This window comes from Bos mutus, chromosome 17, assembly GCF_027580195.1.
Source record: "Bos mutus isolate GX-2022 chromosome 17, NWIPB_WYAK_1.1, whole genome shotgun sequence".
Classification (NCBI taxonomy): Eukaryota; Metazoa; Chordata; class Mammalia; order Artiodactyla; family Bovidae; genus Bos; species Bos mutus.
The window spans coordinates 72,396,948-72,416,995 of record NC_091633.1 but is presented as its reverse complement, the minus strand read 5'-3'; the positions used below and the strand labels follow the sequence as shown (position 1 = coordinate 72,416,995).

At 43.6% G+C, this 20,048-nt stretch overlaps 1 long non-coding RNA gene across 1 annotated transcript; it reads right to left on the bottom strand.

The window, feature by feature from the left end:
- Positions 1-914: 914 nt before the first annotated feature.
- Positions 915-10,744, bottom strand: LOC102284532 (uncharacterized). The gene is made up of 5 exons (XR_011467396.1): positions 10,649-10,744; positions 9,566-9,678; positions 7,874-8,003; positions 2,402-3,497; positions 915-1,135 (listed from the first exon to the last, which is right to left on the bottom strand). It is a non-coding gene; the product is annotated as an uncharacterized lncRNA (long non-coding RNA).
- Positions 10,745-20,048: the final 9,304 nt, after the last annotated feature.

The window sequence follows — 20,048 nt, the reverse complement described above, 5'->3', positions numbered from 1 at the left end:
GCATTTAACAAGGGCTACTTTTCTGTGCATCACAAACATCAGGAAAACACCATTAAAACTATAAACCTGTGTGCACTGACTGAAATGGATATTTTAATCACAATGATTGAACAGTGAAAACTGGTTGCAATTTAAAGACTCCCCATCATTGCTATCTTAGATACCATTCATCCAGGTGATGTCAAGATAGAGATAAAGTGAGCTTCATTTATAATGTTTAAATGTTTGAATTAACTACAAATCTAGAAATATTCTACAAATGCTCAGCAAGATTGTTCTTTTTTAATTTTAAATAAAAATGCTATAGGTAAAATAGCAATTAAAGAAAATGACAAAAAATGTCATTTTTGTAAGAAATGACAAAATTTATGTAAGAAAATGACAAGAATGTTAAGCTAAAACTATAAATTAATGTTTTGATTTAGTATTGTAAGTTTATTTAATTCATAAAAAGGATTTATCTAGAATTCCTTTAAACAAAAAGCATCCATATGTGGTTAGTGTTTAGATGCCAGTGATTCACTTATGCTTAGAGGCAGAAAAACTTTGTTGGGTACAGCAGAGCTTGGAAATGATTATGAACCATTGCCAACTGAAATCAATTAGAAAGGAAGTGAAACATCTGAAAGAATACTTTTGGATACTAGGCAATAAGATTTCATTTCTAAAGTAGAATTTAAACTCAGCTTTTCAAGAAATTTAATAATTTAGTAAGTATCTCTTAAAATCAAGAACTCTGGGACAAAAAAATCATAAAATTTCTGTCTCCTTTATTAGCACAGCTAATTATGACTTTTACTTAGTGTGCATTAAGTCAAATAAACAACTCAGAAGTTCACCAAATTAAAAACAAGGATCATTCATATCAGAAATCTGAAACCCAGTGGAAAAAGATAATAGAACTAACTTTGGTCAAGTAAGTCTCCATGCTGTTATTCGAAGGGCATGGAATTGAGGTAGAAAAACCTACGTTTGCTCTTGGAGTAAGATTTCCATTGAGCACTAAAGGATTATTGAAATTTCCAACACAAGGGGGCTCCAGGACTGGCCTCAGCTAAGAATGCCGAGTAAAGATTTGTTCTGCTCTTTCTCCACCTCAAGTTTGGTGCTGATCACTGCCAGCCTCTCATGAGTCCTGGGGAAGATGGAAAACACCAACTTAATGATTTGCATTTTTAAAGTTGCCATATAGTAAATGGAATTCCCAATAAACTGTTTGAACACTGAAAACACAGAGCAGACCTCCTGTAAACAATGATAGTTGTAACCTTGTTCTAAAGAAGTACACATGTGTCTAGGGCTCTTCAAGTAACAAGTCACAGTTGGGAGAGGAGAGAAAGGGCATCAGAGAGAAAGGGAGGTGGCCTCACAGTGACACCTGCTGCCCTCTGGGACACACCTGCCTCCAGGAAACAGTTCAGGGATGAAGAAACACCCCATCCCACAAAGCCACTTTCAAGCATTTGCTTTCACCACCCTTGTATACACGTTTCACTCATGACCTCAGAGAAATTAAGCTTTTGGCTCTGAGGAATCATCTAGAGTCACAATCTAGAGGGGAGGACAAGAAAGTCAATGGGTGATTGAAAAGAGCTAAAACAGCCCCAGGAACAATTACAAGTATCCCCTGCTTTTCCAAAGTTCACTTTATGTTACTTCACTTCTAGGAAAGGCCTACGTCAGCATCTGTTTTTGATAATAAAAAAAAAAACAATTTTTTTTTGAAGAGACTTTTTGATTTCATATAAAAAGGTTCAGTGTACGTTTTACAGTGAGAGGCATCACACTCCCCAAGCAGGGAGACTGGCCCCACTGAGCTCCTTCCCTGGAAGCCACACCCCACATCTCAGTGTCAAGTCACCACAACCCTGAACCCTATATGGGAGCACCTGTGCTTCACTTGTGCATATTCATTTTAGGCTTCAAGTAGCAGAACGTGCCCTCAGGTACCTGCTTCTTTGCTGTATGCTGTTTTGGCTTATGAAAGGCTTCCTAGGAATGCTCTGCTTTCAGACAGTGGGGAAACCTGGACTAGGCACTGGAGGTGCCATCTGCCCTTTCCATCCTCCACACCCCACCCTCAGTCAGGTCACCATACTATTTCTAGCCACTCTGTGAATTATCCTGTCTTTCACTCCTGTGTTAATTGCCCCCAATTTCACAAGCATGCCTTTATGCAGTGTGCTGCTGCTGCTAAGTCACCTCAGTCGTTTCCGACTCTGTGTGGTAAAACTTAAAAGGACACAGTATTAATAGTTTGTCTTAGGGCCACCCTCTAGCAGTGACCATCTAGTTAGCTTTCACTTCCTACTAATCTCATGAACTGTGCTCTATAAAAATTAGGCTTTGAGACAAATTAATGAACTAAATTTACTTTCTGTGATTCTGTGTTTTGACTTACTTGTCTAGTTTACCTTCCAATGACTTTCTAACTTCTAGTTCTACTAGGTAGAGTTGCTTATATTTTTCCAACTCTGCTTTATGAGAATCTTCTTGCAAAGTTTTCACCTTGGAGAGTTCAGATTCCAAGTCTTTAATTCTGAGTTCCATCTGACTTCTTATGGAAGCATTATTCTTCTCTTGTAACTGCTCTAAGTTCTCCCAAGAGCTGCTTGTATCTAAGGCAAATTTTAAAAGATAACATTTTAAAAATAATCATTAACCTGGAAAATGATATTTGTTCCCTTTAGTTTTGAGTCAGTGATTCAGAAAGCAATTTTAAAGGTTAAAAAAAAAAAAAAAGCAGAAGTTTAAAACAATTATCATCAATGTGAAGTGAATTAAATGTGAATTATAAAATTAAAGTGGAATTATTGTTATAGTGGTGCTTATATAATCTGATAATTCAAAGAACAAGAGGATCAACTTAAAATTTTAAAAATTGAACAAGACAACTTAAAAATAATTCAAGAGGATGGTACCAGTTCTAAACCACAATATTTTTTTTCCTCCTAGTAGTCTTGTTTTATACCAATTGGTCTTATAAATGAAAGGATTCTCTAGTGAGAATCATTCTGATAGGTCAATTTGGTGATAACTGTGATGGAAACGAAATATTTAAAGGGAGAAACAAGTGTCCCCTTCCTTCCAGAAAACTACCAAACCAACTGCTCTAAGGGAAGTAGAGGAAACACATAAGCTGTATAGATCCAAAATGTAATTTACAATGAGGTGAATTCAAGCACATGACAGATGAACAAATTAACCTGCAAAAATAGGTTGACTTCCTTTAATTTCTCTACGAGATCCTGTCTCACCCTTTCTTCAATCTCCTGTTTATACTGCTCTACTTGACTGTGTTCTATCATATTCATTTCTATATGACTTCTGAGGTTCACTACTTCTTGCTCCAACTTCTTTTTATTCTTCTCTAGTTTTTCACATTTCTTTTGCATTCCTTTCATAGATAATAACTCCTCTCGAAGAACTTGATTTTTTGCATCCAGGTGCAGACATTTTGAAGATGCAGTTTCCAGCTCTGCTGTAAGATCATCAATCTGCAAGAATAAAACAATACTGTTTGGTAATGAGGCAAGTGGACTGAGCACAGCCTAACTCAAACCCAGGATCAAATAGATATGATGGTATCTGTATTGTAGAATGTAGGACCAGGGATTACTCAGAGAATCAAGAAAGAAGTTCAAACCACCAAGAGTCACAAAATATATTCTTCACTGTCATCATCTTTGTCACACAACATTTGCACTTGATTTTACACTCTTTTCTATTTTTTCTCCATAAAATGACTACAAGTCACCTCTTAGTAGAATGTCTCTTACTCCTTCCCCCCATCTTAATGCCCCATGTTTTAAAGAAGTTTGAGGGATACTGTATTGAGTTATCTAGGATTGAGTTAATAAACGCTTCCCAAAAGAAGATTGTGAAAATAAGACTCTCATTAATAAATCTTATAAATATGGATTCTAATCCCATAAGTCTTTTTCTGAACTATGAATAGTTTTTGCTAATTTGAACTGCATTCCAAAGAAAAATAATTCAAAAGGTTAAAGAAATCCCATCTCCTAATAGCTTAGTGAGATGATCCATACATTTTTCTGAACAACAACAAAAAAAATGCCTCATTTTTGTAACCATTTGTTACTTTTCACAGAACAGAACATACCAAACAAAACAACAAACAAAATTTGCCAGGGAATTTCAGTGACACCGAGTTGCAAAGAACTTTCCTTTAGACAGAATGATTACTTGGTAAGTCAAGGTGAGTGGAGGTGGTGGTATTGAAACTGTCTACAAATTCTTTGACACTTTTCTCTGAAATTCCCTCCCCTTAAATATGTGCTGGCCTCAGTAACTGATTTCTACTGGACAGAGTCTGGGGAAACTGACTTTTGCTCTGTGGGAAAGCCCACCCTTAGCATCAGTCACTACACTGCGAAGAAGCCCAGACCACATACTGAGCACCTTGTCAGTGCCCCCACTGACCGCCCCCAACTAATGCCCCATCCAAAAGCCAGCTCCAACTGCCAGACATGTGCATGAACTAATCTTCAGATGACTCTGGTCCCCACCTTCACGACATCCCAGCTGATGCTGACTGGAAAAGAAATGTGCTGGCCTCACTCACTGAGCCTTGCCCCAACACAAATTTGTGAACAAAGTAAATGCTGTTTTGAGCCACTAGGCTTTGACGTGCTTTATTATACAATTTGCTGGCAATAAATACCTGGCACAGATACTGATATTAAAAATGCCATTAAAAAAGAACTAAAAGATGTGAGAATGCCTTTCAACCTGGAGGTAGGTGAGATCTGAATGGATGCAGAGAAAGAAATGAAAACCCAAAGGGCTTCATGACATTGTAAACTGAATCCTGATGGCCCTTAAAGAGGCTGCTGGTGACAGCTTCTAGGCAAGAGAAGAAAACAACACTGAAACACAGGGGAAAGGAGACTCTTGCTATGAACCAGCTGAAAGTAACATCAATGAGAGGGATAAGCTATCAAAAAAAAAAAGGGGGGACTATTAAATATAAAGGAACCAGGCTCAATTATATTTGGGTTCAATATCTGTTATCTCCTTTACAGCATCTCCACATGTCCAGTGGTCACATGATGCTAAAAGAGAGAAACAGCTTCTGGGCTAAGATCAAATCTAGGGTGCTGCCAGGAAAACATGGTCTAAAGGTGAAGCCTGTAGACTGTAAAACCCTTCATTAAGACCCTGGAAAGACTTAAGGTGGTGCCTCAAATTCCTTTAAAGATCTTAAGGGCATAAGAATTTTAAAGGCATCATCCTACAAAGCTTCACAAGAAGCCCAAGGTGCAGAGCTTCTCTCAAAAAAGATTTGTGAGGGTAGCCTCTCCAATGACGTGAACCCCAATCCAATTCACAGGACACTAAAAGCTTTAAAGAGAACCTTGGCAGCAAAAAAAAAAAAAAAAACAACAACAAAAAAAAAAACAGTGCTTGGCCTAACAGAGACCAAGACATACAAATGAGAATAGGCCTTTGGGATTTTCTTAGAAGTTCAATAAAGAGGAAGCTGGCTTAAGAAACATGACTCAGCTACAGACAGAGGTCATTTCTTATGAAAAGGACAGCACACAGAGCTCAGAGGGTAGAGCAAAGGAGAAGCACTCCTATGGGCAGGACCAAGTCCTCATCAAAGGGCTGGCAGCACCAAACTGGACCTCAGAGCTGCTATGGACTACAGTGCCTCCCACTTCCCATTTCTGAACAGGAGAGTCCAGTCATTCAGCAGAATGGTGGGGGTGTGGGTGGCAGATAACTTGTCCCTTTAGTTCTCAAGTCTTAGTACTGAGAGGGTTGTGCTCACAGGGTCACACTCTAGAAATCACACCCAGAAACCTCATCCCCATGTGCCATCTGTACCTGATGAAGATGGTAAGACCTCTACTTGAGCCTGGGCCTGACACTGTTAACAACTGAGACTTGTGAGGGAATGGGTAGGGAAAAGGGTATTTTTCATTGGAAGGAATATAAAAAATTGTGGCCAGTGAGTAACTGTGCTAGTTTTTAAATGTACCCATTAGTTTTAAAAACTTTATTCTGTAAAAAAGGTAGAATATAGGCCAAGTATAAGTGACTTGCTCCTATTGAACAGAAGATGATGAAAGTGATGCTGTGTGAACTGCAAAGCGAGGTTAGACAAGGCAGCAGAGCTTCTGCCTGGCTCTCAACCTGGGAACCAGGCTCCATGTTGCGAGGAAGCCCAGGCTGCAAAGAGAGCCTAGGTGTTCAGGGTAGGTGTTTCACTTGTCTGCCTTCACCAAAGTCCAGCCAACCACAGATACCAACTATCAGACATGGGAATGAACACACCTTCACCCGATTCCAGCCCCCAGCCCTCGAGCTGCCCCACCTGAAGCTGAGGGGACGAGAAGCCAGCCGTCCTGGCCACCTTTTCCTAAGTGTAGATTTTGAACAAAACCAATGTTGTTTATTGAAGCCACTAAACTTAAAGCTGATTAGGAAAAAACAGAAAAATGGATTTTTGAAAAAGAGAAAATAAAGAAACATAACTTAAATGCAGGTAGAAACTGGTCTCCTATAAACTGGAATATAATAAAGGTGAGATTTTTAATGACAATGTTGATGAGAAGAAGCATATAACTAGAAGGAAGACTTAAGAACTATTCAGGAAGAAGTTTTTTCAGGGTTCCCTTCAATGACAATTTCTTACAAATAGGCAGGTGTGACTCCTTAGAATTTCTGCTCAAGTTTGAAAGCAATGAAGACTAGTAAGCAATGAGACATATGATTTGAACTATAAGAAATAACTAGAAATAGTTTAATTACCAAAATCAGACTTTTGACCTCATCTCAATTTACTAAAATTCTAAAAGAGATGGGTAGCTTTGAGTAGTTACTAATCTAGAACTCAATCTTCATTGTCCTCTCCTCAGAGAGAGAAATAAAAGACCACGAGATGCCACTTCATACTTGCTAGGATGGCTATACTCACAGAGACAGGTAATGACTAGTGTTGACAGGAATGTATAGAAATGGGAACATTTTACATACTTTGGATAAAAATATAAAATGATGCAGCCATGCTGGAAAACAGTATGGCAGGTCCTCAAAAGGTTAAACAGAGTTGCTGTGTAATACAGCAATTCTATTCATAACTGTATTCCCAAAAGAAATGAAAAAATATGTTCACACCAAAACTTAGACATAAATGTTCACAGCAACATTACTGACATTAGCCAAAAAGTAGAAACAACCCCAAAGGTCCATCAGATGATGAATGGATAAATAAATGTGGTACATCCATACAATAGAATATTATTGAGCAATAAAAACAAGAAAATACTGATACATGTTAGATGTACCTTGAAAATATTATGCTAAATGAAAGAAGGCAGTCACAAAGGATCCCATATTGTGTGATTCCACTGACACAAAATGTCCAGAAAAGGGACATCTACACAGTCAGGGAGTGGAGTCATGGTTCCCTCAGGCTGGGAAGATCAGGAAGGGAAAACTGGCACAGGGTGATTTCTTTGGAGGGTGATGAAAATGTTCTAACGTGGTAATGCCTGTATAACTCTTTAAACACAATAAAGTTACTGAACTGTACAGTTTAAATGAATGAACTGCATGGTATGTTCATTAGATTTCAACAAACCTGTCACCAAAAACAACAGATGCTTTGGGGTCATTAATGCTGTGCTGCTCAGCTTCAGATCACCAGCCAGGGTTCAAGACAGAGAGAGTCAAGAGTGTGCCCTTTTTATCTCAAAATGATATAGGGAAAAGCTGTCTTTTTTACTGGTGTCCAACCTAAAAAATTAATAGACAAATCTGTGTTTCACTGTTCAAAGCATGGAATGATTTATATTTCCCCAAATTAAGTGATTTTGGGGTTCTAAAACTGATTAAAAATTACCTTATGTTTTAGCATATTAATTTGAATATCCATTTCAGTTTGACTGGTTTTTAAATCTCCATGGAAACTAAGCTCTCCATTTTCATATTCATTTAACTTCCTTCTTGTCATTTTTAAGAGTTTCTTAAATCTGTAGAAATGTATAGAATGAGTAAGTTCTTTAAGAGCAGATATTTAATAATTAAACAGATATATGTTCTATCAGATAAAACAAACAAATCTATAAATTATAATCCTTTCTCATTGTTCAAATTTAATATTCCTTGAAAGCATAATAACTAAATTCTAATCTTAGATAAATATTATGAAGAAAAATTTTATCACATTTAAATATACTGTGTGTGATATATGTAATATATGAGTTCTTATAAATAAGTTAATGTCAATTTTTAGCATGCTAGTGTGAAATATTAATTTATTATTAAATATTAGTTATAAACCAGAGATCAGTATTCAAGCTAAAGATGAAGAGATATTATATATGAATGTTTTTTGAAAAGACACAAGACACATTTGTTCCTACTGACCACAGCCTCTACAAAAAGAAAAGAAAGTAGATACAAAAAAACCAACAAGATTCTCACTCAAAATTGAAAAAAAAAAGAAAAAAAGAAAAATCTTTGGAGCCTGAGTTAAGTGGGAAATAACCCAGGCTGAGAGTTTTAGAAGAAAGGAAATCAGAAGAGAGAGAGAGTGTACCAGTCTCTTCAAGACTGTTTTAAGAGATGTAGAAATCTTGCCCAGCACATTGTTAACAAAATGCAAAGCAATGTAGAGAAAATTAAAAGAGAAAAATATTAATGAGAATCAGAGAAGAACCCTTTGTATAATCATCCCTTGGCATCCACAGAGGACTGGTTCAAAAATCCCCCAACACTCCATGGATACAAAATCCACTGATGCTCAAGTTTCCCTAAGCACATCTTCCCTATACTTTCAGACATCCCTAGATTACTTACATTATCTAATACAATGTAAATGCTTTGTAAATAGTTATAAATACAGTGTAAACACTATGGAAATAGTTGCCAGCTTGAGACCAATCCAAGTTTTCCTTTTTGGAACTTTCTCAAATTTTTTTTTCCCTGAATACTTTTGATCTTGGGTTGGCTGAATCTGTAGATGATGAGGGTTAACTGCACTCAGCAAAAAAACAGAAGCAGGTTTTTATCTTACTGATCAAAACATGGTCACTAATTTTATTATTCTTTAAGTTACACATAGATTTTTGTATGTACATTTTATAACTAAAATTTTGGGGCAAAAAGAAAATATAAGCCAAATCAAGATACTTTTTAATGTTGTTCAACAATAGCACAGGTAGGTTTTTAGATAATAAATTACTCAAATGATGAAGGGAAGGAACACAATTAAAAGAAGGCAAGATTACCAAAAAGAACAAAGAAACTTTGCAGAAGTAAAAATTCAGCATAGATGATGAGGAAGAGAGTGACATTACTATATGCAGAGGCACGGTTGTTACTGTTTTAGAAATCATTACAGATAAGTATAACACTGCTGCACTCAAAAACATTTCAGATTGTGCTGACTTTCCACAGTAAACTTTGAAATAGGATAATGTGTTTAATTATGAAAATACACATAAAAAATGAATTTGTGTCTAAGGTTTTAAATAAAATAAAATTATACTTTTATTAATAGTTGAGATTATCAGAAATATTAAAATCTTACCCAGTAATCTCTTTTTCTAACTCACTGTTTTTCTTCTTTTCTTGGTCCAAGCTATTTTCCAGAGATTGTTTTAATTCAATGTATTTCTTTAATTGTTCCTTTTCATCCTCAGACTTAGAAAAAAACAATTTAAGAAAATTATTTTTAAATACCTAGAGAGACTTATTCTTTCTTAAAAATATTATTTCTCATGAGTTCACAAGTTAATATGAATTTATAGTAAACACAGTTTTTAAACCTGATTGATGCCAATAACAGATTTCAAAATTGATGACTTTTCTTAAAACAACTTAAAATGATTTTTCATTTCATCATTTTTCTGGAATTTAAATTGCCAACATTTATTTGTTAAAAATAGAGACTTTTACACATAAAATACTAAATGTTAATGAAAGTTTTTTAAAGACTGCCTATATTTACATTTTACTTTCTAGAGATGCTCTAAAATCATTTTCATCAATGGTTCAAGATATTCCAGGTTTTGTTAAGTCACACCTTACTAAAATAATCTTTGAAAAATTCCCATGCAACCCCCATCTCTTAAAAAAAAAAAAAAAACAAATGAAAAATACAGTCGTTCAGAAAAATGGTTCTATACAGATATAGTATTCATTCTTAATGAAGAGAACAAACTACAATATTTAAAATGATTCATTCTCAAAAATCTCACAGAAAGATCTGGATTACAAAAGAAACTCAAAATTCTCAATCAAATATTACTCAAATTTCTGGACTCAAATAGATGTTTGTGTACCAATGTTCAAAGCAGCATTATTAACAATAGTCAGAAGGTGGAATTTCATTGACAGATGAATGAACAAACAAAATGTGGTCTATATAAAATATTGCTTTTGGACTGTCACAATTTTTTAAATTAAAATCTTACTATAAAAATCATTAATTTTATGAATTCAGTTGATTTCTTCTATAGAGGAATCACAGTACTAGTAGCAAGCAGTATCAATAAAAATACAATAAGCTAATCAATGAGACTTTTCATATTGTCCAAAATATTCTTATATATTACTAGTAAAAAAATTAAAATCCTTTCTCAGTATGACAGAAATTAAGAGGTTGACTTACCAATCTTGTACTTAACAGGTTTTTCTGAAGCTGTTCAATTTTGCCCACTTGCTTTTTGACTGTAGTTTGTAACTCAGCATTTTCAATTTCAAGCCTAAAATGCAGATTTTAAAATAATTATTCTCACACATAGGTTTTTTTTTTTTTTTTTTTTTTTTTTTTTTTTTGATGTAGACCATTTTTAAAGTCTTTATTGAATTGACTGCAATATTGCTTCTGTTTTATGTTTTTGTTTTTTGGCTGTGAGGCACGTGGGGTCCTAGCTCCCCAACCAGGGATCAAACCCACACCCTCTGCCTTGGGAGGCATAGTTTTAACCCTTGGACTGTCACGGCATTCCTTCACACAGAGATTTTTAAAATATCACACTGTTTTTGAACAAACATCTGCAGGTTCAATTACATAGGTTCTTAGAATTTTGAAAAGTAGATGATTTGGCCACTGTACTGTTTTTCTATTTGTGACTAATCACCTTCCCTGGTGGCTCAGATGGTAAAGAATCTGCTGACAATGCAGGAGACCCAGGTTCAATCCCTGAGTCAGGAAGATCCCCTGGAGAAGGGAATGGCAACCCACTCCAGGTTTCTTGCCTGGAGAATTCCATGGACAAAGGAGCCTGGAAGGCTAGAGTCCATGGGGTTGCAAAGAGTCAGACATGACTGAGCAATTAAAACTTTCACTTTTCACTTGTGGATAATGTGCAAAATATGGAAATAATGGGGAAAATTATGCATCTCAAAACAGCTCAAAGCTGAAATGTTACACAGCTTCACGATAATGTGCTTATTATCACTATTGATCTATTCTCATATTATACTGTTTATCTGCTTTATATTTATTTTCTACGCTGCTTTAAATCGTACTTTTGGACGTGATCCTGTGTTTTCTCAGCACATCTCACAGCCTCTGTAAGTTGATCCTGTGCTTCTTGCAACTAAAAAAAAAAAAAAAAAAAAACTGTTTTAACTACTAATAACCTAGTAAATCTGCCATCATTGGTTTTTGTCTCTTTTGTCTGCATATTGTTAACAGCTGCTTTCCTGCCATACAGCAGAGATGAGTTGTTACAACAGACACCTTACAGTCCACAAAGTGAAAATATTTCCTGTCTGCCCTCTGCAGGTTACTGACCTCTCCACTAGCACTCAAACACAACATCATCCATGCTTTAAATCAGATTTTCTCAAATAAACACACAAATTTATAAACTACTCAAATGAGGGAAAGACAGAAAACTACCTTATGGTAAAAAAAAAATTTTTTTTTAATCCAGGCTTCACATCGGCCATCACTTTAAATATTCACATATGTAAATGACCACAGATCTTCCAATGGTTACAAGAGCTAACACTGCTGTTGGTGACAACCTGATGCTTCAGAGACTAGTGTGAGAGGCAGTAGCTACACAGGAGCCAGAACGCATGGGCCTGTGTCACAGTTCCATCTGTTCTGAGCTGTGTGTCCTGGCAAATCACTTAACCTTTCTGTACTTCAGTTTCTCCATGCATAAAATGGAGACAATGGAAGCATCAACCTCAGTGGGATGTTTGGAAGATTATATTATGGACTTTACATAATGTATGTTAGACAAGGAAATGGCTCCAGTATTGCCATAAGGAAACCCACTCCAGTATTCTTGCCTGGAGAATCCCAAGGACAGAGCCTGGTACGCTACTGTTCATGAGATAACAAAGAATTGGACATGACAGACTAACCACATACATAAACTATTTAGAAGAGGAAGTGATCTAAAGTGAGGCCTGATCCCCCTGCCATGACTCCAGAGCACTCCTGCGCTCGACCTCACAACTCGAATGGAGATTTGACTTTGCTGAGACAACACGAGAGGCTCCCTGAGTTCCGCGTGGTACCTGGAGAGGAATCCCAAGCCTCCCGCCACAACTCGAGACAAACCATGAGATTTCCGTCAACGCGAAATGACGCCCTTTTCTCGTGCACCGCCTTGAGAGTAATCCCTAGTTCTTCTCAAAATTCGAGAGGAGGCTTGACTCCCTTCATGCAAAGCAAGGGGGCCCAGAGATCCCCATACAACTCGAGATGAAAGACGAGTTTCCCGCCACAAGTTGAGAGGAGCATCGTGTGTCCCACCTCATCTGGAGATGAGGATCCATTCCCTGCTTCAACTCAGGAGGAATCCCAACTTCCCCTCCCACCACAAGAGGAGGCCTGTGTCACCGATTGAATCTCGAGTGGAATCCCGCGGATCCTGCTACAATGAAAAAGGACGCCAAGTTCCCCCTCCACTCCAGATAAGTCCTGATTCCCCTGCACTGGCTCCAATGGAACATGGAGTATCCCCTCACAGCAGGATGGGAGGCCTGTCGCCCCTGCCTATGCTCTTGAAAAAGCCCAAATTCCCCGCCAGAACTCGACCGGAGGCCTGACACCCCTTTGAAAACTCGAGAGGAACGCAGAGTTCCATGCCTCAACACCAGGCGAGGTCTGACTCCCTTGTTGAACCTTCATAAGAAGCCCGAGATCCCTATCACCACTGGAGGGGAACACTGAGTTTGCCGACTGAAGTCTAGACACAGACCTATTCACGGGCAGCGACTCGAGAGGAATCCCGATGGGCCCCTTGCAACTCGAAAAGAGACCTGACTTCTCTGAGGCAACACTAGCCGGTCCCTGAGATCCCCGTCTCAACTCGAGATGAACCCCAAATTTCCCGCCACTACTCGAGAAAAACCACGAGATTCTCCCTCACCACGAGATGAGGCCCTTTTCCAGAGCAGTGTCTCGAGAAAAAACCCACATTCCCTCTTGAAACGCGAAAGGGTACTTGACACCCTTGATGCAACTCAGAGGTCCCCAAGATACCCGTCCATGCGAGAGGAACACCAAGTTTCCCACGACAACTCAAGAAGAGCCCAGGTTTCCCCTCCTCATCTCGAGATGAGGGTCCAATCCCCTGGTTCATCTGCAAAGGAATCCCGATGTTCCCGACACACCTCAGGAGGAGGCCGGTCTCACCTTGAAACTCGAGAGGAAATCCAGGGGTCGTGCCACCGTTCCAAAAGACCTCGAGGTCCCCGTCCTTTTGAGCAAAGGCCTCATTCCCCTGCAACGACTGAAATGTCACCCCGGGTATCAACTCATGACACGAAGGGAGGGCTGAGAGTCCCGTGGCGACTCTAGAAATAGCCCCTAATCCCTACCTCAACTCAACAGGAGGCCTGACACCCCTTTTCCACCTCGAGAGGGAAGCGGAGTTCCATGTCTTCACACGAGACAATGTCTGACTCCCCAGGGGAATCTCCATAGGGACTCCGAGTTCCCTGTCACAGCTGGAGAGCAACCCTGAGTTTCCCGCCTCAACTCGAGATGAGGCCCTATTCACTTGAACCAACTTGAGAGGAATTCCGAGAGGCCCCTCATCACTCGAAAGGATTCCTGACTTCCCAGAGACAACATGAGAGGCTCCCTCAGGTCCCCGTGGCAACTCGAGGGAACCCACACTTCCTGCCGCAACTCGAGAAACACCTGGAGATTCCCCCTTTCATGTGAAATGAGGCCTGATTCCCCTGCCGTGACTCCAGAGCATTCCCGAGCTGGTCCTCGCAACTCCAATGGAGACTTGACTTCTTTGAGGCAACACGAGAGGCTCCCTGAGTTCCCCGTGGTATCTAGAGAGGAATCTCAAGCCTCCAGTCGCAACCCAAGACACACCATGAGATGCCCCCGTCAATGAGAGATGAGGCCAGTTTCTCCTGCAGCACCTCGAGAGCAATCCCAGGTTCCCTCTGAAAACTCGAGAGAAAGCTTGACTTCCTTTAGGCAACTCAAGGGTGCCCAGAGATCTTGGTCACAACTCGAGACGAAAGGCCAGTTTCCCAACACAACTCGAGTAGAACCCCGTGTGTCCCACCTAATCTGGAGATGAGGACCCATTCCCTGCTTCAACTCAAGAGGAATCCCAACTTCCCCTCGCACCACAAGAGGAGGCCTGTGTCACCGACTGAATCTCCAGTGGAACACCGCAGATACTGCTGCAAGTAAAAAGGACGCTGAGTTCCCCCTCCGCTCCAGATAAGTCCTGATTCCGCTGCACTGACTCCAATGGAACATAGAGTATCCCCTCACAACAGGATGGGCGGCCTGTCACCCCTGCCTATGCTCTTGAAAAAACCCAAATTCCCCACCAGAACTCGACCAGAGGCCTGACACCCCTTGACAACTCGAGAGGAACGCAGAGTCCCATGCCTCAACACCAGGCGAGGCCTGACTCCTTTGTTGAACCTTCATAAGAAGCCCGAGATCCCTGTTACCACTGGAGAGGAACACTGAGTTTCCCGACTGAAGTCTAGACACAGCCCTATTCGCGGGCAGTGACTCGAGAGGAAACCGGAAGGGCCCCTCAAAACTCGAAAAGGGACCTGACTTCTCTGAGGCAACACGAGCCGGTCCATGAGATCCCCATCACAACTGGAGATGAACCCCAAGCTTCCTGCCACTACTCGAGAAAAACCACGAGATTTTCCCTCAACCCGAGATGAGGCCTTTTTCCAGAGCAGTGTCTCTCGAGAAAAATGCCACATTCCCTCTTGATACGTGACAGGGTACTTGTAACCCTTGGTGCAAATCAGGAAGGTTCCCAAGATACCTGTCCACTCGAGAGGAACACTAAGTTTCCCACCACAACTCAAGAAGAGCCCCAGTTTCCCCTCCTCATCTCGAGATGAGGGTCCAATCCCCTGCTTTGTCTAAAAGGAATCCCGATGTTCCCGTCGCACCTCAGGAGGAGGCTGGTCTCACCTTCAAACTCTAGAGGACTCCATGGGTCGTGCTGCCATTTGAAAAGACCCTGATGTCCCCAACCACTTGAGAAAAGGCCTCAGTCCCCTGCAACGACTGGAAAGTAACACTGGGTATCAACTCACGACACGAAGGGAGGCCTGAGAGCCCCGTGGCGCCTCTAGAAATAGCTCCTAATCCCTACCGCAACTCGACAGGAGGCCTGACACCCCTTTTTCACATCGAGAGGGAAGCAGAGTTCCATGTCTCCACACGAGACGATGTCTGACTCCCCAGGGGAATCTCCATAGGGACCCAGAGATCCCTGTCATAGCTGGAGAGGAACCCTGAGTTTCCCGCCTCAACTCGAGATGAGGCCCTAGTCACTTGCATCAACTCGAGAGGAATCCCGAGAGGCCCCTCACCACTCGAAAGGATTCCTGACTTGCCAGAGACAACATGAGAGGCTCCCTCAGGTCCCCGTGGCAAATCGGGGGAACCTACACTTCCTGCCACAACTCGAGAAACACCTGGAGATTCACCTTCCATGTGAAATAAGGACTGATTTCACTGCCGTGACTCCAGAGCATTCCCGGGCTGGTCCTTGCAACTCGAATGCAGACTTGACTTCCCTGAGGCAACACGAGAGGCCTTCTGAGTACCTCATGTTACCTGGAGAGGAATCTCAAGCCTCCGGAAACAACTCGAGACACACCACGAGATGCCCCCGTCAATGAGAGATGAGGCTCATTTCTCCTGCAGCACCTCAAGAGCAATCCCAGGTTCCCTCTGTAAACTCTAGAGAAAGCTTGACTCCCATTAGGCAACTCAGAGGGGCCCAGAGATACCCATCACAACTTGAGACGAAAGCCCGGTTTCCCACTACAACTCGACTAGAACCCCGTATGTCCCAGCTCACCCGAAGATGAGGGCCCATTCCCTGCTTCAACTCAAGAGGAATCCCAACTTCCCCTCGCACCACAAGAGGAGGCCTGTGTCACCGATTGAATCTCGAGTGGAATCCCGCGGATCCTGCTGCAAGGAATAGGATGCTGAGTTCCCCCTCCGCTCCAGATAAGTTCTGATTCCTCTGCACCGGCTCCAATGGAACACCGAGTATCCCCTTACAACAGGATGGGAGGCCTGTCACCCCTGCCTATACTCTTGTAAAAGACCAAATTCCCCGCCTGAACTCAACCGGAGGCCTGACACCCCATTGACACCTCGAGAGGAACACAGAGTTCCATGCCTCAACACCAGGCGAGGCCTGACTCCCTTGTTGAACCTTAATAAGACGCCCGAGATCCCTGTCGCTGTCGGAGAGGAACACTGGGTTTCCTGCCTGAAATCTAAGCACAGCCCTATTCGCGGGCAGCGACTCGAGAGGAATCCCGATGGGCCCCTCGCAACTCAAAAAGAGACCTGACTTCTCTGAGGCAACATGAGTGGGTCCCTGAGATCCCCATTGCTACTCGAGAGGAACCCCACCTCAACCACCACCCCTCCCACGATCCTCCAACCCCCTCCCACCACCCTCCCACCACCCTCCCACCGTCCTCCCATCACCCTCCATTCCACCCTCCCATTATTCTCCCCATTACCCTCCCACCACCCTCCCAACCACTTTCCCATCCATCCTCCCATCCATCCACTCACATCCTCTCACATCCTCTCATTCATCCTCCCATCTGCCTTCCCACCATCCTTCCACCACCCTCCCACCATCCTCCCATCCACCCTCCCATCCACCCCCCATCCACCCTCCCATCATCCTCTCACCCATCCTCCCATCTCTCTTCCTATCCACCCACACTCTCATCATCCCTCTCATCTAATTTGCTTCCCTCCCTTCTTGTCTTTCCTTCCATATAGTATTGATTGAGGATCTACTGTGGGATGCAGTAGACCCTGGTGATACAATAATGTACATGGCACAGTGACCCTTTTTCCAGAGGGGTACAGATAGGGAAGCCATGTGGTGTTCCTCTATCTTCCTTTGGATGAAATCTCACCCAGAGTAACAACACAGAAAGCCAATAAATCCTAGATACACTAGAGCTGGAGCTAGATCCTTCCATTTTATGTATAAGAAAACAGATTCATCCTACTCCACCTGGATAGGAAGATGAATGGGAGGGTGGATTGGAGAGTGGTGGGAGGATGGTGGGAGGATGGCAGGAACACGAATGGGAGGGTGGTGGGCGGGTGGTGGTTGGGTGGTTGGGAGGGTGTTGGTAGGGTTGGTAAGAGGATGGTGGGCGGGTGGTGGACGGGTGGTGGGAGTGTGCTGGGATGATGATATGGGAGGGTTGGTGGGCAGGTTTTTGGAGGGTCCTGGACAGGTGATAGGAGGGTGGTGGGCAGGTGGTGGTCGGGTGGTGGGGGGCTGGTTGGGTGGGTGGTGGGAGGTGGTTGCAGGGTGGTGGGATGGTTCTGGGTGGGTGGTGGGCGGATGGTGGGCGGGTGCTGGGCGGGTTGTGGGAGGGTGGTTGGAGGATTGTGGGAGGGTGTTGAGAAGGTGGTGTGAGTGTAGTGGGAGGCTGGTTGGAGGGTGGTGGGCGGGTAGTGGGAAGGTGGTGGGTGGGTGGTGGGCGGGTATTTGGAGGGCCCTGGGCGGGTAGTGGGAGGGTGGTTGGCAGGTGCTGGGCGGGTGGTGGGAGGTTGGTGGGAGGGAGGTTCTGATTCCGCTCTACCGGCTCCAATGGAACACCGAGTATCCCCTCACAGTAGGATGGGAGGCCTGTCGCCCCTGCCTATGCTCTTGAAAAAGCCCAAATTCCCCGCCTGAACTGGACTGGAGGCCTGACACCCCTTTGACAACTCAAGAGGAACGCAGAATTCCATGCCTCAACACCAGGCGAGGCCTGACTCCCTTGTTGAACCTTGATAAGAAGCCCGAGATCCCTGTTGCCACGAGAGAGGAACCCTGAGTTTCCCGACTGAAGTCTAGACACAGCCCTATTCGGGGGCAGCGACTCGAGAGGAATCCCGACAGGCCCCTCACAACTCAAAAAAAGACCTAACTTCTCTGAGGCAACACGAGCGGGTCCCTGAGATCCCCATTGCTACTCGAGAGGAACCCCACCTCAACCACCACCCATCCCACGATCCTCCCACCACCCTCCCACCATCCTCCCATCACCCTCCATTCCATCCTCCCATTCATCTTCCCATTACCCTCCCACCACGCTCCCAATCACTTTCCCATCCATCCTCCCATCCATCCACTCACATCCTCTCACATCCTCTCATTCATCCTCCCATCTACCTTCCCACCATCCTTCTACCATCCTTCCACCACCCTCCCACCATCCTCCCATCCACCCTCCCATCCACCCCCCATCTACCCTCCCATCTCTCCTCCTATCCGCCCACACTCTCATCATCCCTCTCATCTACTTTGCTTCCCTCCCGTCTTGTCTTTCCTTCAATATAGTATTTATTGAGGGTCTACTGTTGGATGCAGTAGACCATGGTGATGCCATAATTAACATGGCCCAGTGACACTTTTTCCAGAACGATGCAGATAGGGAAGCCACATGGTGTCCCTTTATCTTTCTTTGGATGAAATCTCACCCAGAATCACAACACAGAAAGCCAATAAACCCTAGATACACTAGAGCTCAAGCTAGATCCTCCCACTTTATGTATAAGAAAAAAGATTTATCCTACTCCATCCTACTCCACCGGGGTAGGAAGATGAATGGGCGGGTGGATTGGAGACTGGTGGGAGGATGGTGGGAGTATGGTGGGAAGATGAATGGCAGGGTGATGGGAGGGTGCTGGGTGGGTGGTGGGAGGTTGGTGGGCGGGTGGTGGGAGCATGGTGGGCGGATCGTGGATGGGTGCTGAGAGGATGGTGGGCAGATGGTGGGCGGGTGGTGGCAGGATGGTGGGTGGATCATGGGGTGGGTGCTGAGAGAATGATGGGCGGATGGTGAGCGGGTGGTGGCAGGATTGTGGGCAGATGGTGGGCGGGTGGTGGGAGGGTGGTGGGAGGGTGGTGGGTGGGTGGTGTTAGTGTGGTGGGAGGGTGGTGGGAGGGTGGTGGATGGGTGGTGGGTGGGTGTTGGGAGTGTGGTGAGAGGGTGGTAGGAGGGTGGTGGGACGATGGTGGGTAGGTGGTGGGAGGGTGGTGGGAGTGTGTTGGGAGCCTGGTGCTGGGAGGGTGCTGGGCTGGTGGTGTGAGGGTGGTTGGAGGATGGTGCGTAGGTGTTGGGAGTGTGGTGGGAGCGTGGTTGGAGGGTGGAGGGAGCGTGGTGGGAAGGTGGTTGTCTGGTGGTGGGAGGGTGGTGGGAGGATGGTGGGAGATGGTGGATAGGTGGTGTGAGGGTGCTGGTAGGATGCTGGGAGGGTGGTGGGGTGGTGGTGGGAGGGTGGGGGGTGGGTGGTGGGAGGGTGGTGGGAGGGTGGTGGCAGCATGATGGCAGGGTGGTGGGAGCGTGGTGGGAGGGTGGTTTGCTGGTGGTGGGAGGTTGGTGGGAGGATGGTGGGAGGGTGGCGGGAGGGTGGTGGAATCGTGGTGTGAGGGTGGTGGGAGGGTGGTGTGCCGATGGTGGGCGAGTGGTGGGAGGGTGCTGGGAGGGTGGTGTTGGGGGTGGTGGTAAGGTGGTGGGAGCATGGTGGGATGATGGTGGGCGGGTGG